Source organism: Thermobia domestica, chromosome 18, assembly GCF_964235325.1.
Source record: "Thermobia domestica chromosome 18, izTheDome1.hap1.1, whole genome shotgun sequence".
Lineage (NCBI taxonomy): Eukaryota > Metazoa > Arthropoda > Insecta > Zygentoma > Lepismatidae > Thermobia > Thermobia domestica.
Genome location: NC_137471.1, coordinates 23369247 through 23391070, shown reverse-complemented (window position 1 = coordinate 23391070; position 21824 = coordinate 23369247). Strand labels below are relative to the sequence as shown.

At 38.1% G+C, this 21824-nt stretch overlaps 1 protein-coding gene across 3 annotated transcripts in view; it reads left to right on the top strand.

Annotated features, from left to right (window-relative positions):
• cv-2 (crosveinless 2-secreting protein) overlaps positions 1 to 21824 on the top strand; it is a 267655-nt gene that overhangs the window by 181392 nt on the left and 64439 nt on the right. The gene's annotated exons all lie outside the window — the stretch shown is intronic.

The following is a 21824-nucleotide window of genomic DNA, read 5'->3' as shown; positions in this document are numbered from 1 at the left end:
ATCTATTTTCTTCCGGTTTCAGTATTGAAGCTACATAGTTCGGAAGTCGTCCAAAACTCATTTGATAATTTGTTGTCAATATTGTTTCTTTCTTTTTCTCTAAGTTATATTTTAAATAATAATAATAATAATAATAATAATAATAATAATAATAATAATAATAATAATAATAATAATAATAATAATAATAATAATAAGTATTCTGCCATTTTACTTGACGCAACTGAGAAGCTTCTATGCTCCACGGTCTTCCGCTAACCTCTTTGTCTTCACAAAAGATTTTTCTGTTTTGGTATCGTTCATTAATTATAGTCTCCTTCGCCCCCTTCCTCTCTTTCCTGCCACCATACCCTCTAGCACGTCCCTCATGATACAGTTCCTTCTTAGCCAATGTTCCAATCAGTTTCTCTTCTTTTTTCTTAATAATATCAAAAACTTTTACATTATTTTTGCGTAATGTCTCCATGTTTCTTCCCCAAACGGTACAATATTCCACACGTAGCGAGAGTTTTTTTCTCAACTCTTTATTCAAGGTCCCACAAAATAATATCTTGTTCCTCGTAAAGGCTTTTTTTTTTCGCTTTTCCTTTCTTTGCTTTCATTTTATGTTAGCACTTCATATCATCACTAATAATACTACCGAGGTATTGAGAACTAGTCACTTGTTCTATTTTCTCCCCACCCACTTCTATGTTTGACACTGACTGCTTGTTTCCAATCACCATGGCTTTTGTCTTTCTAACATTTATTTTCATCCCATATTTTTCTCCGGTCCTTCCTCAAGTTTTCAAGAGAGGTCGCGGTGGCTCAGTGGTAGCCCCTGGTTCGATCCCAGCTCGCGCCAAGTGGACTTATTGGTGGACAAACACCGTATGCGTGGGTTTTCTCCGAATTCTCCCGTTTCTTCCCATTTCTTCATTCCAGCATTTTATTCATTTCTCATCATCACTGTGTCCTTTAGCTCACATGGCATAAACGTGGGACGTAAAACTCAAAGATTTGACTTGAGTTTTCAAGTTTTTAAAAACATCTTATTGATTTTCTTTTGGTATTTTTATTTTTAATGTCAGTGGCAACCCTGCCAATAATCTTTCGTTCCTATTTGGAGGTCATTTACATTTGATGGCTAACATTCCACTTCATTTAATTAGCATTTACAGTCGATTACAGCTCCCCCGTGGCCTCTACTCCTGTTTATAACGTCCAAATGTTCCTCTCAAGTGAGTATGAGCATGTGTTAGTGTGTGTGTGTGTGTAATATTATTAGTCCGTCGAAATAAACTTCATTTTATTAGTGACCCGTGAGTTTGCAAAAATTCCACGAAAGCAAGTCTAAAAAGTTTTTTTTTTTTTTAATTGATCCAAAAGTTAATCCAACGAACAAGGCTTGTCTTTCATTGAATATGTGGATCAGCTGAGTTTTTCTGTGAATTGGACTTCTCTCTGTAAGCTGAAAATAGTCTTTGGATTTTTTTTTTTTTAAATGTCCGAGGCTCTCAAATTTCCATTTCACATCATGTTATAAAGCCTGAGCATTTTTTTCTTCTTCCCTTTTCATTAACGAATTCCATGTGAACGAGCTCACAGCACGCTTCATAATTATTTTTAATTATTTTTTTTCTTTGATTCATCAAAATTTTTGTACCAGAAATTTCTGTAATAAGCATTTTCCTATATATATATATATGTACAGATTAATAAAGTCTTGCGGGTTGCATAACCTTCTAGGCGAAAATATTTCTATATTTGAAATTCATATTATAAGCGCAAGATACCTCGGTTTCCCGACCACGCAAATTGTCAATATTTCAGTAAGGGTAATACCTTACGCCCAATCTCTAATTTATGTCAAGAGATGTCGCTAGCGTAGAGACAACTTCCAGACGAGGAGGGCACGGTGGTTTAGTAGTAGAGTCTTTATTTCTGTTGCGTGGGGTCCCTGGTTCGATCCCCGGTGGTGGACAACATCGTGTCCGTGAATTTTTTTCAGGTTATTTCCATTTACTCCCACGTTAGCATTCCACCAATTCTTCCATCATCATTCATTTGTCTAAATCATCCGTCTTCCTTTAGCCTAAAAGGACACAAACCTGAGACGTTAAACGAAAAGATTTCATTTGAATTGATTTCGCAACTTGTAGACAAACTGAGCGAAGCCTTAGGGAGGAAACAACTGTGTTTTTTTAGTTTAACGTCCCACGATTATGCACCCAGGCTAAGAAATACGGTAATGATAGATGATAATATGGTTTAATGAAGAAAGTAAGGGGAAACGGGAAAACCCACGCACATGGTGTTTCTCCATCACAAACCCCCCCACTTGGCGAGAGGTAAGATCGAACCAGAGACCCTACGTCCCAGAGGTAAAACACTCTATAACTGAACCACTAATGGTTAGAGCGTTGGACTCACGTCCGCGTGGTTCCGAGTTCGATTCCCGGACCGGTGCTTCCCCAATTTTCGGCGTCCACTCAGTGTCGTGAGGCAAACTGGGGAGTAACGTGAATAAAATACATGATAGCCACTAGGTCTAGAAAGGTCCTGATACACCTATTAGAGATAGAGCGACTCAAGCCCACAAAGGGCTGTCATGTCAGTGGTTAGTTAGTTTATATTATGCTATCATTTTACGAAAACAAGAAGCATTTTTAACTTGTTTTGAAATTAAATGAAGGATGACTAAGGCAAGTGAATGTTGATGGAATATTTGGTGAAATGAAGACGTGGGAGGAAACGGAAGTACCCCCAGAAACCCTGCTACGAATACGATGTTATCTACCACCTCAAACTTACTTTGACGGTGATCGAACTAGGGACCCCACGAACATTTTGGTTTAAGACTAAAATTGAGATGTCCCGTGGGCAGTATAGCTACTAGTGAGAAAGGCAGGTATAAAATTGATTGCGTGGGCAGTAGTTCCGCCGGTTGTCTATACTTCAAACTATGATTTTTATATTAAAGAAAATGGTTTTAATCTAAAATTCAGCGTATTTGTAACTTGTATAGCAAAACCTTTGTTTGTTATTATTATTTATTTACTAATATTTCGGCAAGATTCGGTTATTCTCGGCTTCTATCGCTGATGATTGATGTTGTTGGCTTAGGAATGTGGCGCTCAGGTGCGCGGTCGACCGGTTGCTTGATTTTCCCCGCCCACCTTTTCTCTCTCCCATGTATCTTGTGAGATATAGTTGTGTTCATGGCCATAATTCTTTTAGACTAGATTCTCAGCAGAGGGGGTTAAATAGAGTGGGTGGGTGGGAGATTGGGATTCCGTTTAGATGGAGAGCTAATGGGATTCCGTTTGGATGGAGAGCTAACGTTATTGCATTACAAGCAGCTTTTAAAGCTTCCTCAGCGGGCACCCAGAATGGATGGCAGATGTTAAGTCGTATAAAAAGTCATGCGTTTGATGAACGATACTTCGAGGTTGATATTTCCAGAAGGAGGAGTCTGTACAGCCAAAACCATGGATCACATCGTTACAGATACATAACTTTAAATATATATATATATATATATATATATATATATATATATATATATATATATATATATATATATATATATATATATATATATATATATATAAGAAAATCCTTGATTTCAAGCTGCTAAAGGGGCTGCAGTAGCTCAGAGATAGAGAGTTCATGTCTGATGTGTGCAATCCTTGGTTCGATCTCAGCTAACGCGAAGTGGGCATTGTGGTGGACAAACAGTATGTATGAGAGTTTTCTCGGGTTCTCCCGTTTCCTTCCACTTTTCTATACCACCATTTCATTCATTCTCATTATCACTGTCTCCTTTAGCCTAACACGACATAAACGTGGGACGTAAAACTGAAAGAATTCATTTCATTTCTAAGGTACGAAGGGCTTAAGATGACCACGCTAGTACCATAGCTAGTGGTGATTTCAGATTTTCCCTGGGGAGACCTTGAATAAACTGAAGGTGAAAGTAGTACTGCGAAAATAATGGTTAAGGTTGGTGTAAAGGGACAAATTTTGCTAATAGATGTCACTACAGTCTTCGTATCTCTCTCATGTATTTTTTACCTTTCACGAAAACTTACAATTTCTCTTACAAATATCAACCTAGAGACTTGAAACTTTTGCAGAAGAAACTTCATAACCTATCGAAGGCAACAATCCGTGCCGATTTCTTATTTAGAATTTTCTTCATTGTTGAAACAGTTATATTGTTAAATGTTTGGATATCCATTTCAATAAACAAGCCATTTCAACAATGAAGAAAATTCTAAATAAAAAAAATCGGCACGGATTGTTGTCTTCGATAGGTTTGAAGTTCCTTCTCTAAAAGTTTGAAGTCTGTAGGTTGAAATTTGTAAGAGAAATCTTGCATTTTCGTGAAAAGTAAAAAATACACGAGAGAAATACAAAGACTGTAGTGACATCTATCGGCAAAACTTGTTCCTTTAAACTAACCTTAACTACATTGACTTCGATCCTATAGATGTCCTGGTTCAGGGCTGCCCACAGATTTCATGGGTCCCCAAACAAATTTTCTCTTAGGACCTCCAATTTCTGTTGTTCTGTATTTGTTGTGTAGGCCTTATCACATTTCAATCTTATTAGAATTATGTTAGTGGGCCCCGTAAGATTGTAATTATGTTATTAGGATCACGCTAGTTCTTCGCTTTTTTTTCTTTTTCTTTTTCGTTCGTTTGTCATGTGTTCTAAGTGTGGCAACTCCACTTCTGTTGTTCCATATTTTGTCAGGTGTGCTTTCGGATAACAGCTCCACGAATCGTGCCGAATTCTTCCGATGCATTATACGTGAGCCAAAGCAGTTATATGATTGGCGTAGAGCCCAGGCTTCACGAATCCTCGCGATATTACTATAGCCTACACGCGATCGATTGTGTACCACGCTTTAATATATTGACTGTATACAATTACCACATGTGTTGTAAGTGATCAAATTTCTGTTCTTTCTGTAAAATCTAATATTATCTTTTAATTTACGAACAAATAATCGTGCCCGCTGGTATCCACTATCCAAAGGTCTCCCTATATATTATTTTGACATTTTAAAACTATATGAGCAAAATCATACAGAGGAGTAGAAGGCACAGTTGCACTGAGTTATCCGGACTAGGGATGGCCACAAAGTTCCGGTTCCGGCGGAACCGGTTCCGCGCAGAACCGGTTCTCGGAGATCCGGTTTTCTCCGAGCATGAGACAAGCTGCCGCCGCCTGGGCGCCTGCCTGTCGCTTCCACCATTTCATCTAGCATACTGTTTACATCCTGCCAGCAGCTCGGGTTTAGCGTAGGGATGGTCACGAAGTTTCGGTTCCAGCGGAACCGGTTCGACGAGGAACCGGTTCTTGGAGATCCGGTTTTCAGAACCAGTTCCAGACCTGGATCCGAAGAACCGGTTCTAGACCTGGATCCGAAGAACCGGTTCCAGACCTGGATCCGAAGAACCGGTTCTAGACATGGATCCGAAGAACCGGTTCGACCTGGATCCGAAAAACCTGTTCCGGAACCGGATCTTCTAGAATTTGATCCGTTCAGACCCGAAAACCGGTTCCACCAGGAACCGGTTCTGGCCATCCCTAATCCGGACAGCGATATATTGTACAAATATACGGAATCCTTATGTTTACTACGGAAATCAGTACGGAGCATACGTTATCCATATCCTACTTATGTACTGCCCTTAGATGTTACATCGTGCCGTTGCAGGATGTCTGACATCTAACAGTCTTCCGTATATTACACACGTATACGTATGTTACATAGTTAGATATCATATATGTTACATACGTGTATCTGAATGTGAGATCCTGACAGCCTGTATACGTTTCTTTCGTTCGTATGGAAAGTGCGTTTATTCGGATCACTTGTACGAAAAGTACGTGTATAATATACTTTTTCTTATACGTTTACTGTACGTTAAGTCCAAAATCTGCAGGATTTACACATGTAACGTACGTTTTGACGTACGACACGTACACTTCTTTTTCTCAGTGTGGGCTTCTTCCCGTTCTACGATTTGAAACTGAACATGTGATGTATGTCTTGATATTGTTATTATGAAGTGCAGCACGAATTTTATTCTTGTTAAAATTGTAAATAATATATAGGCTATATACACACAAGGCATGCGGAAACAGCATATTTATAACTTATGTGGCGCAAAGTGACACTGAAATATTATCTTCTGGTTCACTTCTTAGCAAGAGTTGATAGTTTGGCAAATGCTGAAGACATTTTTAGATATTTATTTATGAATGGAGCAAACCAACAACTCCCCTTCCCCCCTTATTCCGTCCTTTCTCTACAATGCTTCTTGAAAACAAGATACAAAAAGAATTTTAAAAAACAGAAAGCAAAAGAAAAAAGTGTTTGCAATACGATAAACTGCTCCTTTTTTCTCTTAAACTGTCAACAACAGACATTTCGCGCGTGGGCTTTTGATTCAGTCGGGAGATCCGCATCACAACAACGAGAAAGTTTTCATGGCCCCCCTTTCTCCGCCCTTACGCCGCTCTGCAACCCTTTCTTGTGTGAAAAACAAAACAGTGTTTACAACTACCCTTTAAAAACATTATCGTACACACGGACGTCCGCAGTATTTTTTTTCCCCAAAGGGCTGGGTGCATCGGCGTAACTAGAACATTTTGCTAGGGCAGGTCATGACCTTTTACTTCTGAGAACCAAAAATAGAAAAGTTTGTCTTCTCACTAATTATATATTTTTTCTCCCTTATTGTTTTCGTTTGTGTATCAAAGCATTGCACTGGAAGATAAACTACAAGTTTTATCAGAGTATAAACATGTGAGAATCACAGAAAAGATAAACTACATACAGTATTTCTCTTATGAGGGATCGTCAAAGTTTAATCGAGCGAACCTGTAAAACTTGTCTTGTACAATATAAAATATTCCGCTGAGCCCCAATAGTGTTTTGTTGCATCTTTTTGTGCAAAAAATGAAATCTTTCAGTTTTACGTCCCACGGTTATGCCGGTTGGGCTAAAGGAGATGGTGATTATGAGAAATGAATGAAATAGTGGAATGAAGAGAGTGAAGGGGGGACGGGAGAACACCGAGAAAACCCACGAGCACGGTGTTTGCCCACCACAAAGTCTACACGGTGTGAGCATCTTTTGTGCAGTCTGTATTCAAAACCACTGAATTATTTTACGGTATGAGAACAAACACGAAAATATATTTGAAACAGTGAAAACATGGTACCTTGAATAAAAAATGTCGCACTGGGAATCAGTAATGCACTATAAAAGTTTGTAGAGCTAATATTTCAGCTACTTCCGGGTCATCTCGGGTTTCTCCGGGGTACTGCCTCAAACTGGGCCTGAGAAGCGAGACTCACACCAAGTAAACTTGTACAAAATCGCTGTGATCTAAGTAATTCGGTAACCTGGGTTAATACTTCGTGCTACCAATATCAAGAAACCGAGGTTTCGAAACGGTTCGAATGCTTGAAGTCATTCGTAACATTCAGTAGCGGGTAGTAAACTTGTTCCCAGAAATCATTGCGAGAAATACCACAGCAAGTAGATGTACCACATGTACCACGAACGACCAGAACGCAAGTTACACCGGAAGCCGTACCGCATGTGTTATGTTCCCCAACTGAAAGAGCTAAACGCATACGCCAATGTATAGTTCGTTTCTTCAACTGGAGTGCAGTTCGTTTCTTCAACTGGAGTGCAGTTCATAAATAAAGATTGCCCCTTCTACTTGTGGTTCTGGTGCCATAAATAAGTGATCATCCGAGGGATCTTGGCGGAGAACACCCTCGATAACTAAATGACCAACCAGAACTCTCGTTTCAAACAATTGACAGTCGTTTGTCAACTCCACGTGGAGTCTTAGTTGCTCCACAGTTCCAAATGCTGCCCTTTAAGTTAGTGCTCGATTCCCTGTTGCCAAAGACCAGCTTCCTTGTCCTTACATGGTCTGACATTTGTTTCACATTAGCCATAGTATTGGGAAGAGAGAGCAGCCAGAGTGGTTGTTAAGACATTGCAACCCCGCAAATGCGGCCAAAAGAGGGTTGGAAGGAGGAAGGGATGTTTTTGTCAAATTCAGGGTGGGAACTTCAAAGACGTTTGGCGAACTGCTCTCCTATTGAGTGAACACACCATATTGAGTGCAGGATATGATTAGCAGAGAACTTCTGGACCCGTTGCTATACTTATTATAAATATACTACATTGACTTGACAGTCTTCAGTTCCAAGCGCTGCCATTGGCTGAAGGAATTCCACTGCCTTTGGCGCAGATGGCTGCAAGACTCTCTCGCTTAGCAGTAGCTGAACCCTTATTGGCTCAACGCGTGGGCGTGTCGAGGGTGTGAGCTTTAGTTCACATTTTTGCCACGGCTCAAGACATTTTGGCAGCACTATAACAGGCGTGCCTGGTTCCATCTGTCCAGTTATGAGAATGAGTGGTCTTGGGCTACCTTTTCGTGGATCATTCGTATAGGACAGACTTCACTCTTACAAGTAATGAAATGAAATCTTTCAGTGTAACGTCCCACGATTATACCCTTTAGGCTAAAGGAGACGATTATTATTAAAGCAACTGAATGTTAATGGAAGAATTGGTGTAATGAGAAAGTGGAAGGAAAGGGGAGTACCCTGAGAAAACCCACGGAGACGATGTTGTCCACCACAAACTTACTTAGCCGGAAATCGAACCAAGTACCCCATACACCAGAGGTAAGCGCTCTACCACTGAGCCACCGTGCCTTCAATTCCATTTTTTTAAAATATCGTCTTAATTCAAAGCTTTTCTCCTCAATTTCTATTTGATAATTCTGTGTACGGTCGCAACACTGATTCCCCAATGAAAGTGGACACACAAAAAAAAAAATCTCTCTTGGCGAAGGGGTAGTGGAATATATTTCAGAGTGGGAGCGGTTGGGGTTGAGGAACGAGATATTGAGAGTGAGTGGCTATGCAGCCAGTCAGACGGTCGATTCATTGAAGAACAGCGAATAGTGGGGTCCACCTACATATTCACGTAACCAGCCCACGCCACGAGTACGCCCACGAGTAGAAGAAAGGAAGAAAGTTAAAAAAAAAAAAAAGTAATTCCGAGATTTTGGAAGTTCAAGCAATCTTATGAAAAACTTCAAAAAATCTTTTCTCTCTCTCTCTTAATCTCTCTCGTGAGTAAGTGTCCTTATTTTTATATGTGCAGCCCGCTTAATTTTTTTCTTTAGAAAATGCGCACGCGCATACGCAATTTAGCTTCTTCTCAGCTTTCTTTCTTTCTTTCTTTCTTTTTTTTAAAAACTTTTTTTTTTTCTGAGATTCATTTTTCATTAGATCAAGCTCTGCCGTCGTTCAGACAACTCACTTCCCCGTTTGCTGGAATGCGGCACTTCATCGAAGACTCCCGACCTCGTGTCTTCATAAACGCCCACAAGGGCTAGCCGTCCAGTGGGTACTCAAGAAAAAAAAAATACTAAGCATATACAGTAGATATATCTATACAGGGTGGCCCAAAAGTAGGCATACACCCCTGCATTGATCAAGTATAATATTCTAGCTTGTAGGTTTATTTTCTTCGGCTGTTCCGAGCTTAAGATATAAGTAAAAAGACGTGAAGATTAGTGTAAAGGGACAAGTTTTGCCGATAGATGGCACTATAGTCTTCGTATCTCTCTCATGTATTTTTTACCTTTCACGAAAATTTACAATTTCTCTTACAAATTTCCACCTAGAGACTTTAAAATTTTAGAGAAGGAACTTCATAACCTATTAAAGGGAACAATCCGTGACGATTTTTTATTTAGAATTTTCTTCATTGTTGAAACAGTTTCATTGTTAAAGGTTTGGATATCCATTTTAACAATCAGGCCATTTCAACAATGAAGAAAATTCTAAATAAAAAATCGGCACGGATTATTGCCTTCGATAGCTTATGAAGTTCCTTTTCTAAAAGTTTGAAGTCTGTAGGTTGAAATTTGTAAGAGAAATCGTGGTTTTTTTGTGAATGGTAAAAAAAATACATGGGAGAGATACGAAAACTGTAGTGCCATCTATCGGCAAAACTTGTTCCTTTAAACCAACCTTAAGAACAAATAATAAAGAAACTAGGGCTAACAATAAGAACTTATATAAAATGCAGTGAGCTGAACAGTACGGGACTATAGACTTACTTTTGGGCCACCCTATATATAAAGGTAGTGGGATTGGAATAATATGTAGCGCCTCTTTTCAGTGCTTAGGCTATATGAGCCATGGGTCTACAATTGACAATCATGGAGTCTAAACCACTGTGATTTATCCATTCACATTTCAAAACTATCTTAGTGGGAATCGAATATGGTACGTACTAGCCACTAAGACTAACAGGGAGGATAGATAAAGGTAGCTTTGAAATGCTATGTGAAAAGGGAGATGGTGTAGCTTAGTGGTTATTCGGTTAGGAATGAAAAAAAATAATATGAAATCTTTGAGTGTAACGTCCCGCGATTAGACCTGCCAGACTAAGGGAGACGGATGATTAAAGCAAGTGAATGATGATGGAAGAATCGGTGAAGTGAAGAAGTGGGAGGAAACGGAAGTACCCTGAAAAAACTCACGAACACAATGTTGTCCACCACAAAATTACTTGGCCCGGGATCGAAACAAGGGCCTCACGTACCAGAGGTAAACGCTGTACTACTGTGCCACCGTGCCTCCTATTATTCGGTTAGGCTGACGATCGTGAGACAAAAACCCATCGGAGGCCCCATCGTCCCTACTCCACTGAGATTTTCCCTCATTCACACCAGATAAATGCCGGAATGGTATCTAACATAATGGTCCCAGGTTGCTTTCTTCCTTCCCCATTCGTTTCATCCTCTCCAATTCTCCGGACAGTGTGATCGCCGATAAACGTCATCCCTCAGTGACGGGATAATATGGCCATAGATGCCGAAAGCCCAGAAATCTAATTTCTAATCCTAATCCTAGTGACGGCCTAACATGGCCATAGATGACGAAAGCCCAGAAATCTAATTCCTAATCCTAATTCTAGTGATGGCCTAATATGGCCATAGATGCCGAAAGCCCAGAAATCTAATTCCTAATCCTAATCCTAGTGACGGCCTAACATGACCATGGATACCGAAAGCCCAGAAATGTAATTTCTAATCCTAATCCTAGTGACGGCCCAACATGGTCATAGATGCCGAAAGCCCAGAAATCTAGTTCCTAATCCCTAATCCTAACTGTCCTCGATATTTCTGTCTTGGTGTCCTTGTCATGTTGGCTTTACTAATAAAGTAAAAAAAAAAAAAAATAGATGACAAAAGGCTTTGTTGAGTGTCAATTAAAAGAAAAAAGTGATTAGTATTCGTAATCGCTTTTAGAAGGTCTTAGGTTCGAATTTAGCAATTCGGACATTTAGACTGGAGCTTTTCCCACGATTTTGTCCTCAGTTGCACTAGACCAATGCTGGGATGATGCCCTATTTACGGATATACGCCATGGTTATTGTTGCCGACGAGATGTGAAGTACATTTTAAAATTTGAGACGAGATAGAAATATGGCAATTTTCGTCTCGGTTTCGAGACGAGACGAGAATTTTTTCGAGTCTCATGGGTACTAGTTTACCCAACACTGATCAGCTCATTACATTTTATATCATTTCGTATTGTTATCCATCAGGTAGACTTAGTTTCTTTATTATTTGTTTTAATGCCTTTTTACTTATATCTTAAGCTCGGAAGAGCCGAAGCAAATAAAACCATAAACTAGAATGTTATACTTGATCAATTTAGGGGTGTATATCTACTTGTGGGCCACCCTGTATAAATAGTATATCATCATATAAAGAATGTCTGATGCATACGGTTCGAGAGCCAACTTGTTACTGAACTACAGAACCCCTAAAACAAATATTTTTAGAAACGGTGTTCCTGCCCGTTCCGATCCAACGAAATCATTAGGGATGCGCACGAGACAAGATTTGTGGCTGTCTCGTCTCGAAAATATGCTGTAAAAGTGATGTCTCGACTCGAAAAATGTATATTTCTCTATTGGAAGAGCCGTGTCTCGACTCGAATTTTGTCAGGAAAATTCTGTCTCGACTCGTCTCGTGCACATCCCTAGAAATCATTGCTGTTAGACATGCTGAATTGTTTTGTATATCTCTGTTATAACCAGGCCCGTATTTATATATTGTGCGCCCCTGTGCTTTAAATAGCTTGTCGCCCCCCCCCTTTCCGAAAACGACCTATATTAGAGTTGAATTTATAGTTTTTGGGCTCGCTGAGATGAATAGTGAGTTTTAATTCAATTCAACTTCAAGGTCATACTCCACTCCCCAGGGAGCAGGGGAGATTTTAAAAGTAATCAAAAGCAACAGATATTAGCATTGAATTCATAGTTTTTGAGGTCGCTGAGTTTAACGGCATCAGTTTTTATGATGTTCGAGTTCATCCTCACTCCTTGGAGTGGGGTGGGAGAGGATGACGTTCTAAAACTAATCAGATAAACTAGCTAATTAGTAACTACTGTAATTAAAGCGAATCAAACATTTTCTCGCGCTTGCGCGGGACTCCGCAGGTTCCTATTTTTAAATATTACTTGGTTGTGATTCTTTAAACAAATCCAATATTTTGCCGCCCAGTGCTCGAGCACAGAATAGCACTTACCTAAATACGGCCCTGGTTATAAAATACGTATTTTGTAAAATATTTTTTTTATTGCTATCTGTAACTAATGGTTCGCTCCTACGTTCCTTTTCTACAAAATTATCTCCGCAGCACCACTAAAAGAAACAATTCTTTCATCAAGAGTGAACGTCATAGCCACACTGGTCTCTTTGAGATTACCGTAGTCAAGCAGCGCTATATTTGGTCAGTACTTATATCGGCTTTCTTTGGAAAATAGTAGGTGGTTGGTTTTAGGAGTACAGCGTTTACCTAGCGTCGCGAGAGCAATTGGGTAGCTGTTTGACTGAAAGAAGTCGCGAATTTCAGTTAACCGAATCAGCCGCAACAACGATAGTTGTTGGAATGTTGTGCTGATCACACATTCATCAATTTAAAATCTGAAAGTGGTTCGCTAAAGTCCTTAGATGTTTCATGGTAGGGTGTTTAGACTATTTCTTTTTTACATTATAACTAAGAAAGTATTTGAATATTGAAATGTTATTAGTTGGTTTGTAATTTCAAGACATATTGACATTGCATTTGACAGTATTTCGTTGTAATTTTAACAATGATATTATGGCAGCATATGTGACAAAGATTCTTTGGAATTTTACAGTTTGAAAATTTATTGCAGGATAGAGAACAAGAGATAACAAATAGAAACGATCGTTACCAAACGTAGAAGAAAAGAATATAAAGTAATGTAAAATGGAAACAGTAGTTAAAGAAAGTGTAAAGAAGTGGTAGTAGCATGGCATTATAAGCACAACAATGGACAATGTCTAACAAAGAGAACATTCATAAGAGTTAAGGCATATATTCCATTGTGGAAAGAACTTGTGTTACACCTTGTTAACTTTCGGATGAAGGGAAGGATGCTGTGTTTAGTGGCTGAGTGGATTAAAGAAAAGAATAGGTGGTCGAGCGAGCGAGCGAGCGAGAGAGAGAGAGCTTTAATAGGCAGCGTAGCTTCAATGTCCTTGCCTTTAGCTACGATCGTGGTGGAATGCCGACCTCCAGCCTGACCTACTTGAAGCCTTGTAACCTTCAGTTTCATCTCAACAACAGATGATGATGATAATGTTGATGCAGCGTGGATGGGGTTATTAGATGTAAACATAAGCGCTCTTTAATTATTTTGGTTGCGTTTGCTGATGATCAACATTTGCATATATCGATGCACTTCTGTTCCGAAGATTGCAATTAAAATAACAAAAGATTTCCTACGAAAGTAGTATTGTTCTTGACAAGAGCTAAAGCATGTATTTCGATTGGAAATTGTCCAATTATTACACAACAATTGATATGATAGAAAAAAATAGTATAACATGGATTTATTACCCAATGTACATGTCGTAACAGATATATGATGCAGCGGATTACCACCAAATGTTACGGATACAAAAGCACATTCAAATATATTAACAATCGCTCCGATAGATCATCTAGCTAAAGAGGCCAGGATAATGTGAACGGTATCTATATTTAAAATGCACCAAAGCCCGATTTTTCTTTTCTCCGTGTATCGAAGGCATAGAGTAGACAGTTAGATAGTATCTTGTTTCCTTGTAATACTGGTATTTCTAGCTGCTAACGCTCTGCATGTAATTACCATTTTTTCATGCTCCACTTAAAAACGCATTCGGAGAAGAAATGATATGGAAGTTACTCTTAAGTTTTGAAACGTGGGTTTGTAAGTAACACCATCAAAGTGTATCCTACGGCTACTGTCGTATCTGAAGGTGGGAGGGAGGAACGGGGGAGCCTTGTCCTCCTTTAACTTTGAAATATTGGTGTTGATGTCGAAGCAAGTTCGAAAGGATTGAATTTATGAAGTATATTTTATTTTTAGAAACGTTTTACAACAGCTGACATAGATCATAAAAGAAAGGAGTAATTTTTATATTGTAGTTCTGTACTAAAATGGTGCAAAGGAATTTGCAATGCATTTAACTTAGGTCACTAAGTGAAACAACTTTTATTACGCTTCTTGCAAATTGTGATTCAATCTTGATTGTAATTATAGTGAAACCTCTTAATAAGGGACTGAGATAGGACATGATCAGTGGTGGATTTATAGGAAGTCATATGAGTACCATTTGTTCTCTAGAATCTAAGGGAAGAAAGTCTAATGTATGTAATAATTCTTGTATTTAGCTTGTACGGAGTGTCCCAAAAGAAATGCAATGCAAACTTTGATCGAGTATATTTTTGAAGTAAGAATGATACAGACATGATTGTTGTGACAAAAGTCAGTGTTGTCTATGCAGATATTTTGAGAATAAAACCAATTAGACAAATCATAACGTTGAATTTTACTTATTGTTTAAATGGCCAGAAGTGTAATTCAAAAAATTTGCAAATTGCTTATAATCAATTGTGAGGAACAGAAAAAAGAATTAATCGCGGTAATTCTTAATGTAAATGTTTAGTACGCATCCACGACGATGAGTTACACCCTGTGGTAGTATTTTTGCGGGAACATTGTTGCCAGAAGGCGCTATTTTATTTTAAAATTGTGTGTGTTTTTTTAATACGTAAAAAATAGCCTTTACAACTGCCAAATAGCCTTCAGTTTTTCCCATCCGATAAATATTGATACGTTCTAAACATTTACATTAAGAATTACCACAATTAATTCTTTTTACTATTCCTCGCAATTGATTATAAGCAATTTTCAATTTTTTTTTAATTACAATTCTGGTCATTCAAACAATAAGTAAAATTCAACGTTATGATTTGTCTAATTGGTTTTATTCTCATAATATCTTCATAGACAACTTTTTCCACAAAAATCATGTCTTTATCATTCTTACTTAAAAAAAATTGGGTTGCATTTTTTTTTTGACACTCTGTAGCAATGAAATATGTACTAATTCCCTCAGCTTATAGTAATACAAAGTTTTTATTATGATCGTTGTGACCCCTTTTAAGTCACATCATGAACCGCCACTGAACATGAATATTTTTCTACAGTGGCGTATTTACGATTTTTGTTTCGGGAGGGGCTTTGCTAACTTTCGCGAGGGAGGCTTTGCCTGAAAATGTGAAAATTCTGCAAGATATTTCATATACTTTACTATAGTAAGTAAGATTTCGGGGGCTTAAGCCCGGAATCCCCCCTAAATACGCCACTGTTTCTCTATAAATGAGAGACCTCTGTTACAGGAAACTTTAGAGAAATTTAAATTACTTTCAGCTTGTGGCGTAATTGTATGCGGTATGCAGTAACTATATTACATGTAAATGTAAATTTAGGCCAATTTAGGCCAAATATTTTATAGGGTCTACTCAATGTTGGTTTTCGGATTATCACGGGCTGAATGAGAGGGAAACTTCCCTCTCTAAACTGTGAACTAAAATAAGAAGTACTTGGAACAACACGTAATCGTGAAGTCCTTAAAATAAATTCAACAATATTTTTAGCGTTATCGAAAAAAAAAACCTCTACAAATAAGTCATATGTCAAACGATAAGCTCTCATTAACCTGAACAAACCAATATCATCGTCATCATCGTCGTAGGCATTCTGTCATTGTTAGCAGATGACTTGCAGAAACAGAAGCTCCCATGATCCAGTCTTCTGCTAACCTCTTCGTCTTCACAAAAGATTTTTCTATTTTGACATCGTCCATTACTTGTAGTCTCCTTCGTCCTCACCCTCTTTTTCCTGCCACCATACCCTCTAGCACGTTCCTCCATGATACAGTTCCTTCTTATCCAATGTCCCATCTACTTTCTCTCCTTGGGTTAATAATATCTAAAATTATTCTTATTTTTTCCTCCACCATTTCTAAGACTCTCTCATTCGTTTTCCGCTCCACTCAGCTTTCTTCATTCTTCCTTACACCCACATTTCGAAACTTTCGAGTCGTTTTTCATCAATTTTTGCGTAATGTTCGTGTTTCTGCCCATATAGTACTCATATGGAAGGATAAGTTATATGCAAATCGATAAACCTGACGTACTTTAGGGTAAATTAGCATTTTTTCTTTGTTTATAAAAACACTTTTCTTATGGTGTTACAAATATGTGATACGTTGCTAATCTGATGTAGTTAATGATTTTTATTCTGCTACAATAGATTATTTATTTATTCTATATAAAAATACATCGTTAGGTGACAAATTGTATCATCTGCTTGATTTCACCGAACCGTGACACACATACTGCTTGTACCCAATTCTACTACAACACTACGTACTGCTACAACAACTCACCTTCTGGACACTTTTTTTTTTTTTTTAAATAGTGTCGGTCGGTTTTGAATTCGATAAGCAAAAATTCAGTTTTGGTTGAAATTAATTGAACAGAATCGAATGATCGAATTAGGTCTAGTGGATTCGATTTAGCAGGAATTATCGATTGACCGTGCCACCGAGTCGATTAAGTATGTATGGAAGCTCCTTATCTTACGGCAAGTTGGCCACCAATAACGGCAGAATACCTATGATGATTATACCACATGAAATAAAAGCACTATATCACTTCTTTCAGTATTTAGAATCTATTCCTAGCAGCACAGACAGAAGGTCCAACATTGGGAAACGGTAGGCTAGCCAACTGCCAACATTATACAGTAATTATAAGCTTTCGTCACACTATCTCTTAGAGTTTCTACGTAGCTATCCCTGGCATCACAGACAGTAGAGCCAACAGTGGGAAACAGTAGGCTAGCCAACTGCAAACGTTAGTTTTACGTTGTAAAGAGTCGCCTTGCGGAGCATTTGACAACGTAGCCCCAACACAAGAAGTAAAATTGCGTTAGGGAGTAAGAGGTTGAAAGAGTTTGATAAATTATAGTAAGTGTATGGTTGGGCAAAATACCGTTTAAATTACGTTGAGCCAATGCATTTTTAACTTTATTATTGCAATTAGCCTATCAATTCCCAACCGTGTCGACAATTAACATACCAATTTCCAATAATGCCGACCATTAGCCTACCAATTTCCAACCATGTTGACCATTAGCCTACCAATTCCCAACCATGCCGACCATTAGTCTACCAATTCTCAACCATTAACGACCATTAGCCAACCAATTCCCAGCCATGTTGACCATTAGCCTACCAATTCCGAACCAGGTTGACCACTAGTCTACCAATTCTCAATCATTGCCGACCATTAGCCTACCAATTCCGAACCAGGTTGACAATTAGTCTGCCAATTCCAACCATGTTGACCATTAGCCTAACCTACCAATTCCCAATCATACTTATTATTAAGCTACTAATTCCGAACTGTGCTGACCACGAATCTACCAATTCTCAACCATTGCCTACCATTAGCCTATGTAGAGTCCACCAATTGTGCTGCGAGGGCGAATATTTAGACAAGGTAATTTCTACAGTAAAATCTACAAAAAGAGTCAAGAAAACCTACAAAAGAGAAATTTATGTTATTTGTGAATATTTGTAAATCATCTGATAACCTTATGGACTCAATAACTTGTAAACATTCTATCTTCAATGTAATACCACTAAAAAAAGAACATTCCTTCTTCTTCTTCTTCCTTAGAGGACGAATGACGTAATTAGCTTTCGAAAAGGAAGCCTCCTGGGCTATTGGGAGTGATGCGGAAGAACAACAGAGAAATGGGTCACGTGAATATACACATACTATGCAGCACAAGCTTCTACAATGTGTTTAGTCGAGATGTTTCTTAACGCTTCGGAAGACAGACAGAGCATTTACAGGTTATTTAATCGTCATCTGACACTCGTTCATGACAACATTGTCCCATTACTGGGTTTTTTCTCAATCCGTTGCCGCTTGCATTGCTTCTCCATTTCAACCACGATTTGTTCTATTTACACGTGCGTTTACACAATGTATTTGATTCTATGGTCGTAGATCTGCAGTTCCCAACCTGAGAAGCGCGCCTCTCTGGGAAGACGGGATGTCAACAGCGAGTAAAGGGGTGCACAAGCTACTGACAGAATAAACTGTGAAAATATGGATAAAGTACCACTTAGAATAAACTATGAAATTCTTGATAAAGTACCGCTTGTAACGACCATTTAGAATTTAGTTTTATAAAACTTCCAGACGCTACGTGTTCGACTTTTATCAATACTCACGTGGAATAATTATTCTACACTACAAGCTTATGCTAAAGAATGGATTTGCAGTGCGCACGTGGAACTTTCTTTATACAAGTTTATCTTAGACAATGGTTTCCAAATGCGCACATGGAATATTTATTTTATACAGCATGTTTATCTTATAGAGTGAGTTTGCAATGCGCACGTGGAACATTTATTTTTATACAACTGTGTCTTTTAAAAATTGGTTTGCAATACGAGTGTGGAACATTTAATTTATACAAGTTTATCTTATAAAATGAATTTGCAATGTGCACGGAAAATATTTATTTTATACAAGTTTATCTTATAGAGTGACTTTCCAATGCGGAATTGGAACATTTATTTTGTACAACGAGTTCATCTTATAGAATGAGTTTGCAATGCGCACGTGGAACTTTTATTTTATACAAAAGTTTATCTTATAAAATGGATTTGCAATGCGCACGTGGAGCATTTATTTTATACAAAAGTTTATCTTATAGAATGGATTTGTAATACGCACATGGAACATTTATTTTATACAAAAGTTTATCTTATAGAATGGATTTGCAATGCGAACATGGAACATTTATTTTATACAAAAGTTTATCTTATAGAATGAATTTGCAATGCGCACGTGGAACATTTATTTTATACAACAAGTTTATCTTATAGAGTAGATTAGCAATGCGGACGTGGAACTTTTATTTTATACAAAAGTTTATCTTAGAGAATGGGTTTGCAATGCACACACGGAACATTTATTTTATACACCAAGTTTATCTTAAACAATGAGTTTGCAATATGCAAATGGAACATTTATTTTATACAAGTTTATGTCATAAAGTGGATTTGCAATCCACACGTGGAACATTTATTTTATATACAACAAGTTTATAATATAGAGTGAGTTTGTAATGCGCTCATGAAACATTTATTATATACAACGAGTTTATCTTACAGAATGGATTTGCAATGGTCAGATGGCACATTTATTTAATAACATCAAGTTTATCTTATAGAGTGAGTTCACAATACGCACGTAAAATATATTTATTTTATACAACAAATCTTAGAGAAGGGCTTGCATTGCACATATGGAACATTTATTTACACAAGTTTATGTTACATACAATGATGAAAATTGGTGACTAGTTACAATGGAAAAACATTTTATTATATATAAAAAGTAAACAAAATTTTACTGAAGGTATTGTTGTTTGACAATGAACATTTGTTGCCATATTTTGACCATTCTTGTCTGTGTGTGTACTCAAATTTCATGCACCACTGATCCTAATCGTACTATGATTTTGGAGGCAAAATTTAACCCAAACGGGTGTGCGTTAGATTTGAGTGAATACGGTATGTGCCATTGTAAGCAAATAAGTAAAAGGTTTATTTTTCGATATGGTGTTGGTTTCCCTATAAAGTCGGGAACTTTGCGCTCGTATCTATGGTGTGCGTGGTCTAAAGTTCGATTCCAGATGAACTAGTTTATCCGTGTTGCGTCAATAATGTGAGACAATAGGAGATCTGGAAATAAGTAGTAGCGATCTTCGGTGTAGAAAACCAGATTGACACAGATGTGCTGACCGTATATCACTCCCTTAAAAAAAATCTTTATCCAGCTATGGAAATTAGTGGTTGTAACGTCAGGGTTATTGACTTCAATTTTTTGTTATTATTACCTTTAGTGTTGTTTCTGAGATAAGATTTGGAATAGTCTCGTCTCAAAAAGATGCTGAGAAAGTGATGACTCGTCTCGAAAAGTGTATCTTCTATTGAAAGAACTTTGTGTCCCGTCTCGTATCTAGTGTTACTCAGGAACCAAGACGAGAAGTAAAGAATTTCTTGTACCATAAATTTTGTAGAAGTCCCGATTCTAGAAAAATTCTTTGAAGTCGCGTCTAGTCTAGCTGGCATAACCGTGGGACGTAAAACTAAAAAAGAAATCAATGTTTGTCGTCTCAAATTGTAAATTCATGTCTACTTTTTTCAATCTGGAAGTTATTAGAATCCTTGAGCGTGACAAGAGTTCCGTGACGTATGTGATATTATAACATTCAAACCATATTCGTTATTGGAGCATGTTGTGTAGTGATTTGGTGTATCTTTAAACGCTGATAGATGTTCTTCACTGTGTTCGTACAATCACTCTATCAACTTATACCTTTATTTCATTATGAATCAGACAACACTAAACCAGTATTTGAGATCTAAGAGTGGTGTTGCTGTTGAAATGTCTGAAATTTGTCTCGTCTCGTCTCGATTGTTATCTCGAAAACGAGACGAGAATTGTGTTTCTCGTCTCGTCTCGAATTAAAAAATGTACTTCTTATTTCGTTCGTCTCCACACTTAACTCGTTTTCGAGAGACAAGACATTTCCGCTCTTATGTGGAACATTAATTGCCGTCTGGAAGGATTGTATCCGATTCGTGTTAGCATCTGTAATCCAGAAAAAAAAAAATGGAATTAGTTAAGGTTGAAAAAAAATTAAAAATCCACATTAGAAACATCTATTGTATGCAAATTTTGAGTTTCGTGGAGGGCATGATGTATGATTGTCTAATACCCGTGCCTGGGCATATCTTGTAGATATTCAACATCATTGCTCTCAGTGGTAGAGCGTTCACCTCTGGTGCTTGGGATCCCGGGTTCGATCCCAGCCCCCGCCAAGTGAACCTTGTGGTGGACAAACGCCGGGTGCGTGGGTTTTCTCGGGGTTCTCCCGTTTCCTCCCACTTTCTTCATTCCACCATTTCATTCATTACTCATCATCACCGTCTCCTTTAGAGTAACCGGCCTAATGTGGGACGTAAAACTCAAAGATTTCATTTCATTTTTTCAACATCATTGCTATCTATATTACATATACGTACGATCTAGAGTAGTCGCTAACTCTCTCATCTTTAGTGCGAGCGGTCCCGGGTTCTATTCTCGGTGGGGGCACTCGGTCCAGAAAGTGTAAAAGCTTTTTTTCAGGCCAGTCATTCTGTGAGAGGTTTTCGTCATTCACACCAGGCAAATGCCAGGATGGTGCTTTTCTTACAGGTCCCAGCCTGTTTCCTTTCTTCCCTTTCCTCGGATAGTTTGATCGCCGAGAGGCGTTA